General features: G+C 38.3%; 1 pseudogene; it reads right to left on the reverse strand.

The window, feature by feature from the left end:
- LOC103605801 overlaps nucleotides 1-19,391 on the reverse strand; it is a 20,589-nt pseudogene extending 1,198 nt beyond the window's left edge.
- Nucleotides 19,392-20,109: the final 718 nt, after the last annotated feature.

The raw sequence follows: 20,109 nt of genomic DNA on the forward strand, positions 1-20,109 counted from the left end.
CGCTCTGCCCCGGGCTTCTCGGCGGAGCGGACCCACCTCCGCAGCCTCTTCGTGCGCGGGGTCCCGCTACTCCTGGGGGGCGACCCCTTCCCCCGACGCTGCCCTCGCCCCGGCCCTGGGCTGCGCTCGTGGTTATTTTCTACCCCTGTTTCGAAATGCCGTGGTTCCTGCCCGGTTTCCTTTCTCAGATCAGCCCGGGTGGTAGTGACAGGGTTGCGCTGTCCTTGCGCCTCTTCAGATGTGGCCACGGTCCGGATCCCAGTCACACCGAGGCTGCCCACCCGAACCCCCTGGCCTGCTGCCCCCTCATCTCTGTCCCCTGCCCCAGCCTCCCCACGCGCCTCTTTGCCCCATCCGGCTCGGCAGCCTCTCCCTCCTCTGTCCAGAGCGCCACTTCTCCCCAGCCTCCCTGCACACGGGCCCCCTCGACTCGCTGCCGTCCTCTGCGTCTCTTAGACTGCGAGAGGTGGAAAGCAGCGTTGGAATAGGTGGGCTCGGGGGCCTTTCGAATGAACGTGGTAGCCAAGGCAAACGTAGGAAATCGGAATTTGGGTGATCTTCCTGGTTCTCCAAGACTCTCATCCTCTCCCCCCACCTCCTCTTCTTGTTCAGGACGGTGTCTCCATTTTTACCCACACACGTTCCTCCCTGTGGATTATCTCAGTGTCCAAAGACGAGTCTATCTATCACACTTTTGTCTCTCAGCCTCCGTAGGGTCACCACACACGATGCAACTAAAAGGATGCTGCTTAGAAATACAAAAGGGTAGAGGGAAGCGATCTGGTCTCATTAAGTAGCAAATATAAATTAATTTTCCAGGTCTGAAATTAAAATAGGCACTGTAAAGTACAGTGGTTGAAGCAGGGCTGTGGAGCCAGGGTGGCTGCGTTGGAGTCTGAATCCTTTGTTTACTAGTTAAGTGAACTTGGGCAAGTCACTTAACTTCCCTGTGTCTCATTTTCCTGATCTGTAAAATGTGGGTACTAGTACCTGCCTCACAGGATTGTTGGGGGGATTACATGATCCACTGTAGGGTACTCGTGTGTAGCCTACAGTACCCCTTATACTCGTGTTATCCATTCTGAGATTAAGGTCTCTTTTTGCTCAACTACACTCCCTGTGCTGCCAGAGGAGGTGTTCCTGGATGTATCTGTTCCAACATGGTGGCTTTTCCCCTCTTGTACTTCTATCCCAAATAACTCCCATTTCAAAATGCTGCTTCACTCAAACACACACACCGTGAACCACCCAGCTCTTTTCCATGACTTTATGTTCTCTTACTTTAAAACATCTAACAATTTTTGCCTTTTTTTCTTATAAACTCTTATATGCTTTGTATTTAATTCAGAATTGTTGGCATGTGTTTGACATTATAGCAATAGAAATTCTAATTTCTGAAAGACTAAGCAAACACTTGGAAAGGTGTATAAGACCTGTCTACTGCGTGTGAAAAATTTATAAATTAAGCATGTTTTTACTTCGAAAAAACCCACGTTTTTTTTTTTTTTGTTTGTTTGTTTTGCTTTGTTTTTCTTTTGCAGCTGGCCGGTAAGGGGATCTGCATACCCGTGTATCTTATTTTTTAATTTTTTAATTTTTTTAAAAAGATGACCGGTAAAGGGATCTTAACCCTTGACTTGTCATCAGCACCACGCTCTCCCAAATGAGCTAACTAGCCATCCCTATGTAGGGATCCGAACCTGTGGTCTTGGTGTTATCAGCACCACACTCTCCCAAGTGAGCCAGAGGCCGGCCCTAACCTGTGTATTTTAAATAGAAAGGTCTTAAGAGTGCTCTGGGGATCTATTGGAAGATAGTGGGTTTGTCTCTGAGTGTGGTTTTGTTTTTTGTTTTTCCTCACTTCTCATTGGTTCCTGCATTAATTTCTTCCTTCCAGGATGTGGGTAGAAATGACTATGATTACTTTCCCTTCTCTTGCTCTCAGAAAGCAGAGTAATAGTTAATTTCTTTTTATGTCATATAGGAGTTTGTTATTGCAGACTAGAGCAAGCTCTTCCTCTTGAGGTAGGATTTGTTGCTAATAAAATAATAGTAATGATAGTTGACATGTATTGAATGCTTACTCTGTGCCAGAATGTGGAAAAAGATTTACTTGTATTATCCAGTTTAATCCTGTCAATAATCATTTTCTTCCCATTTTACAGAAGAACAAACTACAGCTGAGAAAGTTTAACTTGTCCAAGTTAGGGCTGGAGAGTTTACTGCTTATAGGAAATTGTCACCTTGTTATGGCGAAGTTTACAATTATGTTTTTATTGGCCATTAATCAAGTATTGGTACCTGAAGATAGGTTATAGCCTTTGTTGTCCAAGTGTTTTTGGTTTGGTGAGATGAGAGTTCCACAGGAAAAAAAAATCAATAATTCAAGACGTTATATAACTGGGTGTCTTTTATTACAGTTTTAAATGTACTTTTCCCCCAAGAAACCTGCTTAAAGGTAGGAACAGAATCTGCCTTGCCCAGTTATCTCCTACAGCTCTTGATGTTGTGTCTGAGGTTCTATAAATATTTGCTGAGTTGGATGATGAGAGGAAGCCTCAGCGCAGATGTTTGGAGGATCATCAAATGACTGTGAGGAATCAGGGCTGAGATAACCAAGAGTGTTCCCTGGCTTAGAGCAGTGCTTCTCAACCAGGAGTGATTTTGTACCCACAGGGGACATCTGGCAATCTCTGGAAACATTTTTGGTTGTTACAACCGGGGGCAGCTATTACTGACATCTAGTGAGTATGGGCCAGGGATGTTGCTAAACATCTGCAATGCATTGGACAGTCCCACAACAGAGAATTATTTGGCCCAGTATCAGTAGTGCTGCTCGTGAGAAACCCTGGGTTAGAGTTAAGCTGGGTTTCTAAAGCAGTGTGGAAATGCTGCATTTGACTTGGGCCAGTGTTTTATAGGCTTAGGAGTAAACCCAAAAACCTGCTTTAAATTAGGAGTTTGATTGGCTACTTCTGCCTATGAATCTTCTAGAAAATCTTCCAATGAGTAAGCCATAGAGAGCTAAGAAAGAATGAAATTAAGAGGTTTCTGTCACCCTTTGATAGGAAACAGCAGCAAGAAATGACGTTGGATATTCAGTTGTTATTGAATTAAGGGTTTTGGTTTTTCCATGTACCTTATTCCTTCAAAGCAGGAATTTGTCATTATCCAGAATAACCATAACTTGTTTTAAAAAGTGTTCTTAGGGCCGGCCCCGTGGCGCACTCGGGAGAGTGCAGCGCTGGGAGCACAGAGACGCTCCCGCCGCAGGTTCAGATCCTATATAGGAATGGCCTGTGCGCTCACTGGCTGAGCACGGTGCGGACGACACCAAGGCAAGGGTTGCGATCCCCTTACCGGTCACGAAAAAGACAAAAAAAATAAAAAGTGTTCTTAGGGGCCGGTCCGTGGCTCACTCGGGAGAGTGTGGTGCCGATAACACCAAGGCCATGGGTAAGTCAAGGGTTAAGATCCCCTTACCAGTCATCTTTAAAAAAAAAAAAGTGTTCTTTGCAGAGAATATCTTTTTTTTTTTTTTCCTTTTTGTCTTTTTTCATGACGGGTAATGGGATCGCAACCCTCGGTGTTGCGCCCGCACCGCGCTCAACCAGTGAGCAGACCGGTCTCTATGTGGGATCCGAACCCTCGGTGGGAGGGCTGCTGCGCTCCCAAGCGCCGCACTCTACTGAGTGCGCCACCGGGCCGGCCCAGAGAATATCTTTTGAGGGCCTTCATGTTTGTTAGCTAAGGTTTTGGTGAAAAGGAAGAAAGGGCTTATGTTCTTACAAATTGAGCTCTCCAGTGGTCATGGTGTTCTTATTGCTTTATGAACTGTAATAGTTTTTAATAGTTTTTTATTTGGCGCACCTGGGTTCTTCAGTTCTCAAGAGAGAGCATTCTTTGTATCATGAGACTCTCTGAGGCATACATGTTGCATCACTTATGGGCAGGTAATTTTTTTTTCTTTTTTCTTTAAGTTTAGAGAGCTTTGGGGAAAATAAAGGGCAAAGTCTCTTATGACCCTGAAGTCAGCAGTGGAACTTAGTTTGGTGTATACGACCCTAAGAGCTATCAATGCATATAGACAATGAGGACCGGAAACAGGTCAGGTAAACTTGTTTATGATTCCAATGAAGGACTTAGAGCAATGCAATAAGTCTTTATGCAGTGATGGAAATGTTCTGTGTCTGTGGCTATTTCAACTAACATTAAGTAAAATTTAAAATTTGATGGCTGCCATACTGGATGTTTTATATGAGTGAGAAGTCTATAACAAAGAGCCCTTAAGTTTTTTAGTTTTTTATTGTGGTTTTATGTCAAAATGTTAAAAATTAGTCTGCCTGTGGCTATTTGATTGTTTTTTCTTACAGTGTTGTGTTTTTACAGTGTTAACATAGTTCATTAGTCATATCTTAATTCAGTTCACACAGTACAACTCAAGGTGTGTAATATGAATGAACACTCAGGAGCATGTCCTACTTATATAGGGCTGAGAAGAAAGTAGTTTGCATGGTCACTGGATTTGATTGGAACATAAACTCAGAAAAATTTGTTTTCGTGTAAGCCTCTTGACTCTATAACCACATAGCTTGCTTTTGGTTCCTCTGCACTGGAATCTAAAAGGCCAGGCTAATTATCTCTTCGCAGCCTGTTTAGTGAAGGGTAAGTCCTATGGGACTTGTTCTAAAGAACCCTAACCTGATATTCAAATGCCTTGGGAAAAAACCTGCTTTTTGGTTTTCTTTGTAGGGAAAGTACAAAGTACACAGTAAGTTCGAATCTGTAGAATGACCAAAATGTCTGAAACCATACTCTGGTAATATAGAAGGAAAACTCATGTGTTAAAATTTGTCAAATATAAAATATTTTTTAAAAGTTTTTCTTTTTCCCCCACTTTTGCTTTAGTGGCCACCAATTATAAATTGAATTATTCTTGAGCTTCCATTTTTTTCTTTTCTGTTCATTGTTGCCAAGATTTTGGCCATTCAGTAACTATGGCACTGATTTTGGCACATTAGGGAATATTGTTTGGTTACTATTTTTTCTTTAAATTGACGTTTAAATTTTTGTTTCATTCTAAATAATATGCATGGTATTTCTAGTTTGATGTATCAATTTTTTTAATACATCTTAAAATAAATACATGCATATTAGAATAAAAAACATTTTCGCACATGCCATCTAAATTTGCAAAACCTGTCCTGGTTTCTTTGGTGTTTGTAGGAATACTTGCAGAATTGGCTTATATTTGGCTGATATATTAAAAGCTATACTTTAGAAAAATTGGCTACTGCTACTTTGTAGTGGCTTAAATTTTACTAACTAAATTTAAGAAACCTAAAAGGCTGTGTTCTTAATTGTTTTTTCTCTCTAAAACAGGACTCCATCTCTCACACTTTATACTTCTGGAAATAAACTTATGTTTTTCTTTCTCCTTTTTTTACTTTCTGCCTCTCTGAATTCAATTACAAGTTGTTTTACCAGAAGTAATTATATAATTTAAGGAACTTCTCTAAACTTAAAAATCAAAGCAATATCCTTATTCACTTTTTTTCCAAAACATGTTAAGCTGTTAAAATGCTATGAGAAGTGGCTCTTAACATATGAAAAATATTCAACCTAACTCATAATAAGGGAAATGAAACTCATAACAACTTATACCCACATAGCAAGTAGTTTGCTGCTATGTGGGTAAAGGTGTGCAGAAACAAATGCTTTCATGCATTGCTGATTGGATTGTAAGTTGGTACAGAAGTTATGGAGAACGATTTGTCAGTACCATCAAAATTGCAGTGTATGCCCCCATTGACTCATTTCTTCCAGGAATTTATGCTATAGATTTATTTATACTTCTTTTAATGACGTAGACACAAGGCTGTTATAGCATCGTTTTTAATGGTAAAAGATTAGAAAGAACATGAATGTCTATCAATACAGAACCGGGTAAATAAATTATGGTAAATACATTATTAAATTAGAAATTTAACTGATTTCTACAGTTAAATCAGCTGTAGAAAAGAATGAGGAAGATTTTCATGTACAGTTATGAAAAGATCTCTGAGTTATAAGTGGAAAAAATAAAGTGCATGGTAGCGCGTCCAGTAAAAAACAGTGAAAAAAAATATATGTGTGTGTGTATAACAATTACACATGCTTTTTTTTAATATGCATAAAATATCTCTGGAAGACTACACATAAACTAATGACATTGATTTCTTCTGTAGGTAGGGGCTGACATGGGAGGAAGTTTTCACTGTATACTTTTACACTTTTTGAATTTTGAACAAAGTGTATATTACCTATCTAGAAAAAAAAATACACACACATACACACACACACGAGCATGCCACAAGATTCTTCTCTGTGTTTATATCCTAAATTAGAGCCTTTCTTTATGTCTGTATTGCCTTTCTGCTCATCAGGAGCAGACCTTTTCTGGGCCTTTTTCTCTCAGAAGAATTTTTTATGAAATAAAGTTTGTAAATCTCCTTGGGGATTAATTTTATGTTATTCTTTAAATCTACTGCTCTTTTCCATTATTTTTGTGCTAATTTCATTTCTGTCTAAAAATTCAACCTTATTGAATTCTTCATTATGATCTGAGTGACAGGATAAGCCAAACGAGGATAGAACAACTACTTAGATAAACTGATACTATTAATCAATGAAAGAAAGAAGGCAGATTTTTTTTTTTTTTTGGTCGTAATAACTTCGTATAGCATACATTATACGAAGTTATCGGATCTCACTTTTAGCCAAACGAGGATAGAACAACTACTTAGATAAACTGATACTATTAATCAATGAAAGAAAGAAGGCAGATTTTTTTTTTTTTTTGGTGGCTGGCCATTATGGAGATGGGCAGAATTTTTAAACTTCTATTTTGTTTTCATTCTGTTCATTAAAGTGTCTTCAAATTGAAAAGGGTAAAGAGGCAATATGGGTTTCTGTTTTCACTAATGGCAGACTAGGTACTTGGGACCAATTCTCTCACTGGGGACAATTAGAAAAAGTGGATGAAATATAAACATCTGCTTGAAGATACTGGAGAGAGAGCACAATAATGAAGAATTACCAGGCTGTGATCCATGTGAGAGGTATAAAGACAGAGATTCAAGGTCTAGAGTCTATTTTGGGGTTTCTTTGTCCCTTGAGGGCATATGCTGAATTCCTGAATAGGAGGCTGAGTGGCAAGGGCATGAAAAGTGCCTCTCTGGACTAAAGTAACAGAGATTAATGTTTCTTCCATTAAGTAGGGAGAAACCTGGGGAACCTCATTTCCTCTGGGTTAGGACCATGAAAGGCCATGACCTAGAAGTAGGCCATTGCAGGGACTGCAGCTCAGTTTCAAAACATCTACGTTCATGAAATGGATTAAGGTGACTCCAGGGTTCTAGTGTTCCCAGGTGTCCAGTAGAAGCAAAGGCACATCCTCTCTGAAGGATCATTCTAGGCCTCAAATTATTTCTACAAACAAATTTGCAAGAATAATTTCTGGCATGTATCAAAAATGACTGGACACATGAGAAGAAGAGATAACATGAACAAAAATCAAAAGAAACAAGGAACAGTAAAAATAGATCCATAGGGGTATCAGATTTCGGAGTTACCAGTTAAAACTGCTGTAAAACCAAAGCAAAGAGAAATATTCAAAGTAGGCAGAGAAAAATGACAGTCTCCCTTCAAATGAACATCTGACATCTGACAATTAGACCGATATCTGACTTCTGCACAGAGCAGTGAAAGCTAGATTATCTTTGCAATTCTGAAAGAAAATAACTACTGATAGAGAATTTGTTTTTCAGTGAAAATACTCTTCAAAAGTGAAGGTGAAATAAAAATACTTTCAGGTAATCAAAAACAGGATTTATCACCAGCAGACTTGCACTAAAGAAATAACTAAATCCTTCAGGCAGAATCAAAATGATCCCAGATGAAAGAAAAATAGCAATTTAATCTCACTCATTAATATAGGTGCAAAGAATCATAAACAAAATGTCAGCAGACTGAATCCAGCAATATATATGTGACCAGGTTGAGTTTTTCCAGTAGTGCAAAGTTGTTTTAACATTTTTTTTTTTTTTTTCCTTTTTTTGTCTTTTTTCATGACCGGCAATGGATCGCAACCCTCAGTGTCGCGCCCGGGACCGGCAACGGGATCGCAACCCTCGGTGTTGCTCTCTGCATCTCGCTCAGCCAGTGAGCGGGAACTGGTCTGTATGTGGGATCCGAACCCTCGGCGGGAGCGCCGCTGCGCTTCCCAAGCGGCGCACTGTAGCAGTGCGCCACCGGGCCGGCCCCTTGTTTTAACATTTTTAAAAAGTCATCATAGAGCTGGCCCATGGCTCACTTGGGAGAGTGTGGTGCTGATAACATCAAGGCCATGGGTTTGGATCCCTATATAGGGATGGCCAGTTGCTCACTTGGGAGAGTGTGGTGCTGATAACATCAAGGCCATGGGTTTGGATCCCTATATAGGGATGGCCAGTTGCTCACTTGGGAGAGTGTGGTGCTAACAACACCAAGACAAGGGTTAAGATCCCCTTACTGGTCATCTTTTAAAAAATAAAAATATAAAAAGTCATCATAAATCACCATTTTAATGCATTAGAGGAGAAAAATTACGATTAGTTTGATAGATGCAGAAAAAAAGTGTTTGATAATATTTAACATCTATTATGATTAAAAAATCTTAGCAAACTGGGAATAAAAGGAAACTTCCTTAACTGGGTAAAGCATATCTACAAAAAAGTTGCAACAAACATTAAACTTAATGGTGAAATTTGAAGGTTTTCCTCTTATGATTGGGACTAAGATATGGGTACCCACTCTCACTTTTTATTCATCATTTTACTGGATATTTTAGTAGAATCAGAAAAGAAAAATAAAAGATAAAAGGATAAGAAAGGAATCTGTTCAACCTGTTGTTTGTAGATGATGACTGTTTACATGGAAAATCCAAAAGTATCTACAGATAAGTTATTGGAATTAATAAGTAATTTTGACAGGATTCCTGGATACAGAGCCTAAAATATAAAAAATTCCATTGCATTTATATATACCAGCAACAAAGTTAAAAAATATATAAAAATGTTATTTACCATAGAGTAACAAAAAATTCAAATATGTTGGAATGAAATTCAAATACCTATGCAAAACCTTATGCAGAGGATTAAAATATATTATTGAGAGAAATTAAAGTATATCTAAATGAAGGATGTACCATATTTATCAAGTGGAAGACTCAATATTGTAAAGATGTCAGTTCTTCCTGACTTAATTTATAAATAAAATGCAATCCAAATAATAGTCCCAGCAGGTTTTTGGGGTAAAATTTGACAAGTTGGTTTTAAAATATATGTAGAAATGAAAGGTCGTAAATAGCAAAGACACTCTTGAGTAAGAACAATAACATGGAAAGATTTACTCTATCAGATATTAAGACTTACTTTTAAGCTTTTGTGGAATAGTTAGACAGGCTCTAGAAATAGAATTGAAAGCCTAGAAATAGCCACATTTATACAGATGCTTGATTTGTAACAAAGACTGTACTGTAGAGTAGTGGGGGAGAGATGGTAAATGTTGCTGCTACAATTGAATATCCTAACAGAAAAGATAAAAAAGAAAATAAACTTGATCCACACACCATGTACACAAAAAATTGACTCTAGGTGGATTATAGATCAAGATGTGAAAGGCAATACAATGAGCTCCTAAAAGATAATTCAGTGTTGTTTTGCCTCCCATGGATTTTTCACCCCTCTTCCCCTGGGTGACAGAGCTGCAAAGAATTACTCAAAGCCCATCTCTTCTGAGCAGTGAGAAGCCCCGAAGTGGTTAATCTCCTGGAACCCTGAAGAGAGAGGCATTCCTTCCATTTGGGAAATTAACCACGAATTGGGGTTCCCTTCCTGTGTTTATTCTCCAGCCCAGGAAGTTACAGGAAGAGACATAGGTGGGGTTATAGTTTAACAGTATAGGCTGGTAACTTTCAGTGAAACAAACCAGATGACATTCTATTAGGCAATTAAGTGATCCACCAACAAAAGCTTGATCTTAGCAAACATTCTCTTCTTATAGCAATTTCCCGGTATCTTTACATATCAATCAGTAACTTGTCTGTCTTTGAACCAGCAGCCTTGCTTTGTTACAACTCTTTATCTTACAACAGAGATTCAATAGCCTGTGGAAATTTTCCTGTTTTTTGTAAGGTGAATATCTGAAATTGCAAGGCTTTGGAAAACCAGGCCTGTGAAGTACATATGCTTTATGCATCCTCTACAATTCAGGAGAATATTTTCTGGATCTTAGTATAGTGAAAGACGTCTTAAACAAGACACACAAAGCCTATTGGAAAAGTTGATAATTTTTGACTCCATTAAGGAAATTTGAAGTTCATCAAAGCACATCACTATAAGGTGAAAAGGTAAGTCACAGCGTGGAAGTGGGTAATTATAACACATGTAATTAACAAACGGTTTGTATTCAGAATTCCTACAAGTCATGAAAAGACAGACAATGCAGTAGAAAAACAGGCAAGAGATTTGGACAGGCACTTTACAAAAGATTTCTAAATGGCCAAGAAACATAAGCCATCAGTGAAATATGAACTAAATGAGCATATACCCACCAGAATAGCCCAAATAAAAAAAAATTAACGTTACCAAATGTCAGAGAAGATACAGAGTATTGAGAATGATCCTACAATGCTAGAATGAGTATATATTTGGTGCAATCCTTTAGAAAATAGTTTGGCATTATATACCAAACTTTAACATTCAGATTTATATGACTTAACCATTCCATTTCTGCATTCATATCCAACATGAATGCATGCACTGTAGCCAAGAGACATGTATAAGAATATTCATAATGGCCAAAAACTGGATATAACCCAAATATCATCAATAGATTGGTAAATTATGATGTATTCATGGAATAGTGTACAGCAATGAAAATGAGCAAACCTACCTACAATATGGATGAATCTTTCAAACTCAAAATACTGTTGAGTGAAATAAGTCAGACCCAAAAGAAAACATTCTGTGTCATTTCCATACAGCATTCAGAAAACAAGCAGAATTAAGCAGTACTGTTTAGGAATGCATATTTAGGTGGCCCAACTCTAAAGCAAAGCAAAGAAATGATTTTCATAGTTAGGATAATGGTTGCCCTGAGGAGGAAAGATTCAGGTAATGATTGGGAGGGTCACCTGTAGAGCTTTTGGAGTGCTTCTGTTTCTTAGCCTGGGTGGTGGTTATATAGGTATTTTTGATAACTTATTGAGCTGTACATTTCTGTGTACTTTTCTGTATATGTTATATTTCATAAATAAAAAGATTTAAAAATGAGTCACTGTATAATGTAGTCATTAAGTGTGCTGGCTTTAGACTTGGACCGCCTGAGTTCGTATCACTTCCATTCCTATTTTCTGGTTATCTTGGGTAAGTTACTTGATTTCTCTGAGCCTCAATTTCTTAAACTGTAAAAAGGGAGTAATAGCACCAACCTCAGTTGTTATGTAATCCAGTGAGATTCGGTGAGTATTTAGTAAGATGATGCCTGCAAAATGCTTAGAAAGTAATTGGCATGTAGTGAGTGACTGCTGTCTTAGCTATAATAATAAAGATGATTAAAATGAAGACAGGATATTTAGGTACTTTATATGTTCTTATTTCTGGGCCCAGGTAAATTCTATCTAGGAATTTTGGTCAGAATTCTTGTTACAGCAATAGAAGGTAATTCTGGCTGCCTTAAGCAGAAAGAGGATTTATTAGAAGGATAATGGAGGCTCACCAAATTGTTAGAAGGCTAGAGGAGTAGACTCTAGTGTCTAAGCAGCAAGAACAATTTGGTCAGGGCTCTTTGGCTGCTGCTAGGTGAATTCTGTCTCCTTTGTGCCACTCCTGTTTCAAATTCCAGATGGGAATATTTTAGGTCATGTGTTTGTCCTCTGACATCCTGGTACTGGGAAGAGTAAGATCTTATATTTTGGCTTCCATTTTGTACTATTTTATAAATCAGTTCCCTGCAAGGAAGAGTTGAGTATTTGAAAGCCAGAAAGTTGACAAATGACTGTTACATCTGGGGCACTGAAAGAACCTGCAAATGTAATTGTGTACCATCTTCAAGAGATGTCATGGACTAGAGATGGACATATGTACCAATTGTCCTCAAGGAGAAGAAAGTGGAGTCTACAATCTGTAGACCATTAAACTTGATATAGATTCTCAGCAAAGTTCTAGAATATGTCACAGATGTTTTGTGAATACTGAGTAAAGAAAATAAGGGTTGGGCCGGACCGGTGGCGCATGCTACAGTGCGCCGCTTGGGAGCACGGTGGCGCTCCCGCCGAGGGTTCGGATCCCACATACAGACCGGTTCCCGCTCACTGGCTGAGTGAGGTGCGGGCGTGGTGCTGAGGTTTGCGATCCCGTTGCGGGTCCCGGTCCGGTACGGGCGTGACACTGAGGGTTGCGATCCGTTGCCGGACACGAAAAAAGACAAAAAGAAAAAAAAAAAAAAGAAAAGAAAAGAAGGGTTGCTATTAGCCAGCGTGGGCATACTGAAAACAAATTTGATCACTTAATTATTTTCTAATTGTGTCTAGTCTGTCTTAACTATCATTACTAGTTAGGTCCTCTCTATCTCTCATGCGGACTCTGCAGAGGCCTCCTGTCTGATCTGGTAAAATCCATCTTACCTATGGCTGCCATAGAATTGTACAAAAAATAAAAATTTGACCATGTAATTCCCTAGCTTAAATTCTTCATCACTTGTTAGATAAATGGTCTTCACATAGTCTTCCTTACTAGAATGAAATCATGAGGGCCAGAACTCTGACTGTTTTAGTGTACTATGTCCAGTACCTAGCATGTGGCCAGGTACTTGTTAGAAATTCAGTAAGTATTGAGTTAAGTCAATGTGACCTGTGTGTCTGTTAGCTCCTCTCTCTGCACTCTTGCTATGGCTTCCAGCCACGCTCACCTGGCATGGTGATTTGTTGTGTCCTTACTTTTGCTCATTCAGTCTCCTCTGCCTGAAATGCCCTTTTCTACTTGAATTGGCCAAGTCCTACTCATTCTTTCCTTCTTTTCTTTCTTTCTTTCTTTCTTTCTTTCTTTTTTTTTTTTTTGGTAGCTGATGGTTAGGGGGATCTTAACCCTTAAAGAATGAGTAGGTGATTATAACACTGCCTACTCATTCTTTAAGAGTGTAATTGCTATCTCTTTCAGGAAACCTCCTTTGACACCTTTCTCCCATAAATTAGTTATGTGTTCCTGTGATGTTTAGTGCATAATTCTCTTGATTTCTTCTCTGACCCATTGGTTGTTCAGGAGCATATTGTCTAATTTCTATGTATTTGTGAATTTTCTCAAAATTCCTCCTATTACTGATTTCTAGTTTCATACCATTGTGGTTAGAAACAATACTTGATATGATTTTAATCTTAAATTTGTTAAGATTTGTTTTGTGGCTTAACATGTGGTCTATCCTGGAAAATGTTCCCTGCATGTTAGAGAAGAATGCTGCTGTTGGATGGAAAGTTCTGTATATATCTGCATTAATCCATTTTCTGTTGCTTATAACAGAATACCCCAAACCAGGTATTTATTAAAAAACAAAATTTATTTCTTACAGTTTTGGACACTGGAAAGTCTATGGTCCATGCGGCGCATCTGGTGAGGGCCTTCTTCTGGGTAGGAACTCTCTACAGGGTCTTGTGGCAATGCTAGCAATCACATGGCAAGGATGGTAAGAGCAAGAGCTTTTCCGTGTGCTCTCCTTATAAAGCCACCAGTCCACACATGTGACAGTCCATTCAGTCAACAACCTAGTACTCCATAGGGCCCAGTTGTCAAGATCCAATCACCTCTCCAAGGCCCTACCTTTCAAATACCATAATTGGATTTCCCACCCTCTTCACACTAAGTTTCTAACACATGAACTTTTGGGGGACACATTTGACCCATAGCAATGTCTGTTAGGTCCATTTAGTCTAAAGTATTGTTCAAGTCCAGTATTTCCTTATTACTGTACTTTTTTATCTGGTTGATCTATTCATTGTTGAAACTAGGGTATTGAAGTCCCCTACTATTATTGTATTGCTATCTATTTCTCCCTTTATATCCATTAATATTTGCTTTATACATTTAAGTACTCTGATGTTGGGTACATTGCATTTGCAATTGTTATGTCCTCTTGATGGACTGACCTCTTTATCATTAAATAATGGTCTTCTTTGTCACCTGTGACAGCTTTTGACTTGAATTCTATTTTGTCTGATCTAAGTATAGTGAACCCTGCTCTCTTTTGGTTACCATTTGCGTGGAATATCTTTTTACATTCTTTCACTTCCAGCCTGTATGTGTCCTTAAAGCTAAAGTGAGTTTCTTGTGGGCAACATATATTGGATCTTGTTTTTAAAAATCCATTTAGCCACTTTATGTCTTTTGATTGGAGAATCTAATCCACTTATATCTAATGTTATTATTGATAGGTAAGGACTTTCTTCTGCCATTTTAATTGTTTTATGGTGGTTTTATAGGTCCTTTGTTTCTTTCTCTCCTATTGTTTTCCCTTGTAATTTGATGATTATTCATAGTGCTTCACTTTGATTCCTTTCTTTTCATCATTTGTTTAGCTGCTATAGTTTTTTGCTTTGTGGTTACCATGAGGCTTACATAGAACATCTTATTGTTATAATAGTCTATTTCAAGGTGATAACAACTTTAGGTATAGAAGGAAATTTCCTCAACATAATAAAGAGTATTTATGAAAAACCCAAGGCTAACATAATCAACAGGGAAAACTGAAAGCTTTTTCTCTAAGAACTGGTACAAGGCAAGGATACCCACTCTTGCCACTTTTATTCAACATAAAACTAGAAGTACTAGAAGAATAATCAGACAAGAAAAAGAAATAATAGACATACAAATCAGAATGAAAGAAATAAAATTATCTCCATTGGTCAATGACATGTTCCTATATGTAGAAAATTCCAAAGATGCCACAAAAAAAACCTTTTAGAACTAATAAAAGAAATCAGTAAAGTTGCAGCATATAAAATTAATGTGAAAAAATGAGTTTTATTTCTGTACATAAATAATGACTTGTCCAAAAAGGAAACCAAGAAAACAGTCCCATTTAAAATAGCATCAAAAATAAGATAAAATAAAATGAAATACTTAGGAATAATCTTAACCAAGGAGGTGAAAGATCTATATGTTGAAAACTGTAAAACAATGATGAAATTGAAGAAGACACAAATAAATGGAAAGATAGCCAGTGTTCATGGATTGGAAGAATTAATGTTATTCAAACATTTGTAGTATCCAAAATATGAAAAAGAAAAACAAAGTTAGAGGCATCACACTTCCTGATTTCAAATTATATTACAAAGCTCATAGTAATCAAAACAGTATGATGCTGTCATAAAAACAGACACACTGACTAGTGTATTAGAACTGAGAGCCCAGAAATAAACCCAAGCACATATAATCAACTAATTTTTGACAAGGGCACTAAGAGGACTAATTTTTGACAAGGGTACTAAAAGACCTAAACATTAAGACCTGAAATCATAAAACTCCTAGAAGAAAGCAGTGGGGGAAGCTTCTTGATAATGATTTTTTGGATATCACACCAAAAGCTCAGGCTACAGAAACAAAAATAAATAAATGGGACTACTTCAAGCTAAAAAGCTTCCACACAGCAAAGGAAACAATCAAAATAATCAAAATTAAAAGGTAACCTACAGATTGGGAAAAAATATTTGCCATATATCTAAGTAGTCAATATCAAAAATATATAAAGAACTCATCCAGCTCAACAGCAGAAAATTAAATAACCTGGTTAAAAAATGGATAAAGGATCTGAAGAGACATTTTTTCCAAAGAAGACATAAAAATGGCCAATGTGTATATGAAAAGGTGCTCAACATCACTAAACTTCAGGGAAATGCAAATCAAAACCACAATAAGATATCACCTTACCCCTGTTAGGAAAACTGTTATCACAAAGAGATAACAAGTGTTGCTGAGTGTGTAGAGAAAAGGAATATACGTTGTTGATAGGAATGTAGATTGGTGCAGCCATTGCGGAAAACAGCATGGAGATTCCTAAAGAAATTAAAAATATAACCTACCATATGACCTCGTAATCCCTCCTCTGGGTATATACCCAAAGGAAATGAAATTTCCACCTCATACAGATATCTGCATTCTCATGTTTGTTACAGTGTTATCCACAATAGCCAGCATATGGAAAAAACCTAAGGTCTGTCAACAGATGAATGGATGAAGAAACTGTGGTGTATATAGACAATGGAATATTATTCAACCTTAACAGAGAAAGAGATCCTGTCATTTGTCACAACATGGATGAACCTGGAGGACATTAGGCTAAATGAAATAAGCCAGACACAGAAAGAAAAATACTGCATGATCTCACTTACATGTGGAATGTGAAAAAAAAAAAGTTGAATGCACAGAGATAGAGAATAAAACAGTACTTACCAGGGGCGGGGATGGTGGTGGAGGAGGAAGTGGGAAGAAGTAGGTCAAAACATACAAAGTAGCAGATTTGTAGGATTAACAAGTCTAGAGATCTAATGTATAACATGAGGTTTGTAATTATAATATTGTACTGTATTTGGGGTTTCTGCTAAAAATCTATTCTGAATTTAGGTGCTCTTACCATACACAAAAAATGGTTAGCTATGAGATGATAGATATGTTAATTTGCTTGACTATCGTAACCATTTTACTATCTATATGTATGTCAAAACATCATGTTGTACACCTTAAATATACACAGTAAAACTTTTTTAAAAGTAATGAGGAAGATATCTATGTAATCTTTTATGAAAGGATCTCTATGTTATATATAAATACATTTTTAATTAAAATAAATCAGGGTCCTTCCTGATTTTTTCTATGTGAGGATAAATTATAGCAAATTAAAGGGGAATTTAAGAAAACATTTTAAAGTAATAACAATTTTAGGTAGGCAGTTGTGAGGAAGATAACAATCATGCATGCCAAGGCCAAGTAATTCTTCCATAGGCTGCAGAGTGAGTGGTTGATGTCTTGGTGTGTCAAATATTCTTTGCCGGTACCTACTGCATACTTACAGATAATTTTTGCTGTTGCATTTAATCCTGAGTAGAAGTTTTGTCCCCAAAATTCATTATGTTGCAGAGCCACATTATTATATCAAGGAATGCTGAAATACTGAAGCCATGAGAGCCAAGACACAATGGTTCTGAGATACATCACTAGCTGTGAATACATCATCATAAATATGAGAGAGATGGTCATGACAAGTATTGCTATGAATGCCACACTCTGACCTACTGTGGCCAGTGCCATAGAACTGGTAAAATAAATCACTATCATAAGAGTAAACATGATGATGAAGTTCTCCACCACTGGTTTTAATCCTAACAAGAAGTATATTACAGAAGTAAATATAATGTTTGGTAACCTCCTCATGGGTAGTAAGTCAGATAACAGTATTCCAAAGAAATAAGATGACACTCTGTAGTATCCACTGATATATTTATGTACGAATTGCTGCTTCTTGACCACAAAGATCTCCATGGCTGCCACACTGCTGAAACACTCGGTCGTCAGGAAGAAGAGTACCCTAGCTTTATTCTGGGTTCCAGTAGGATCATTTTTTTAGTCTCAAGGAATTGGCACCTACAACCGGTTCCTGGATGATTGTACCAATTATCTGAGCTATAGAGGCTTGGGGGTTATCTGGCAAGTTTTTGAATGAATGTCTGGAAATCTGAGTTGATGACAGAAGGAGTTCACATAGGTGATTTCCTTGAAGGCTGAGCAACTCTTTTTCTGACCCGGTAAGAGTTGATCTAATTCAGCTTTTGTTTCTCTGAGGAAGATGGAGTTGACATAAAACTCAGATAATTTTTCTGTGAGTGGCGTATCTCACTTGGACGGCTCTTCAGTCTCCTTGGCTTCACTATCTTCTTTCTCTCTATTTAATAATACAGCAGAGGAGTCCCCAATAATGACATCCAGGAAGAAGTCCACAAGGTGAACCCATAGGGCTCAGAGTGGTAACCTGCTGATGCAGATTACCCCAGGAGTTTCTGAGCAGGGAACATTAGTCTTTCTGAGATCAATAAGGTGAGGCTATGAAACAACTTGAAGATGGAATAATGAGGCTGATGAATGGAGAAGATGATTGTTCATTCCTGTTTAGACATCCTCTTCAGGAGCAAAAGGACGGCATTTGCTGGGCTTGAGTCTAAGCCACTTGTAGGCTGATTCAGGAGCAAGATGGATGGATGAGTAATAAGCTCCATTCCTATACTAGTTCTTTTTCTTTATCCTCCAGACACACCATAGATGAATCGAGTTTACCCTTGTAGTCTACCACTTTGTCCATACCTGACTCTTCAATGACTGTGTTAATCCATTCCTTTTTTTCACAATTTGTCATGGTTGGAAGACAAAGAGCTATTGAGAACAGTGATGGACACTGTCAGCGTCCCCATCAGAACATCATCCTGTACCACATTACCTGAACACCATTTGAAATTGGCAGCTTGAAGTGCTCCGTTTATCAGAACATCTCCAGATAATCCATGTGGATCTTTCTTTGCAGCTAAGACATCTAACATTGAAAATTTGCCTCCACCTGTGTGTCTCAGGGTGACACTGAGGCCAGGTTTCATGATCCCCTTGATATTCATTAATCTTTCTTAACTGTTTTTTGACCAAGTAGAAAGCCACTCTTCACTTTTACTGAACAGCAGATGTTATTCAAATTTAATACAGCTCCTTCAGTAAATGACTCCAGTGTCGGGCCTCCCTGAGCCAGAGGCCGACAAAACCGAGCGGGAAGAGACCCCGGTCCAGCCGGGGGTCCCTTGTGGGGCTGAGCGGGATGATGAGTGTCGCTGGCACGGCCCTTCCCCCCCAGGACCTTCCTCCCCGGGGGCCGAGAAAGAACACCACCGAGCCAGGAGAGTGGTCAAAGCCGGAACTCCGTTTATTTGCAGGGCGGCACAGCTTATATAGGGAAAAAGGGCAGGGCGGGTTTTGATATGAGAGATCAAGCAAAGAGCCAATAAGAAGGGCTTAAAAGGATAGGGTGAGGTGGTGGGGAGGCTCTACGCGAATACGGAACTAAAGTTGCTGAATCACTGGGACCCGGAAGGGCGAGGCTGGCAGCTACGTGCCGTTGAGCGCTAGTGAAATGGTGGCCGCGGAGCGCATGAACTGGCGCCCGTGCGCGTCAGGGTGCACGCGCGCAAAGTTATGCCCAACACTCCAGGTTGATGGAGGTTGTCTTGGGTGGGCCATTAGTATTTATTTGAGACATTGGGATAAAAACTGGACATTACTGGAAGACATCTGGAGAGTTTCTGCCTTTGTTTACTGATGAACAGCCAGATGAATTGGTATATAGGTCAAGGTCTGGAAGGGCCTGACCACAGGAGTTTCTGTCCCATGGAGTTGGGATGCACCACCCTTCTGGCAAGTGGATGCATTCACCAACTTGGAAGCTCCTTTAGGCTATATTGCTAAGTGATAAGAACAAGGTGCAGAAGAGTATGTATTTTTTTACTAAGAAATGAGGTGACTTGCAGACACAAGTATATGCATATATATTTGCTTATATTTTCAAAAAGATATAATGGAAGATCAAATTAAAAAGGTAAGGAGAAGAGAGGTTAGACTTCTCTGAATGGTTAATTAAAAAAAATTTTTTTTTCAAGGGTTCGGAGCTAAAAAAAAAAAAAAAGCCACACATACACACAAAACAGCCATTAGCCACACATACACACAAAACAGCCATTTGACTTTGGGAAAATGAAAATGATTTATATTATCATAAATAAATAATGAATAAATCCAAAGGAATCTCTAACAGTCAAAAACAGAAGGAAACAAATGAACTTTGTGGCATAACCAGAAGTTGGTGGCAAGACCACATGCAGAATTATCATTTCAAGTGACTTTAAAGCCGTAAAATTTGACAGAACAAGTCTTTTGGGATATATCATAAGGAAAAAAGAACTGCAAATAAATCTTTTTTTTTTTTTTTTTTTTTTTTTTTTTTTTTTTTTTT

Source organism: Galeopterus variegatus, unplaced genomic scaffold, assembly GCF_000696425.1.
Source record: "Galeopterus variegatus unplaced genomic scaffold, G_variegatus-3.0.2 Scaffold140, whole genome shotgun sequence".
NCBI classification, from domain to species: Eukaryota; Metazoa; Chordata; class Mammalia; order Dermoptera; family Cynocephalidae; genus Galeopterus; species Galeopterus variegatus.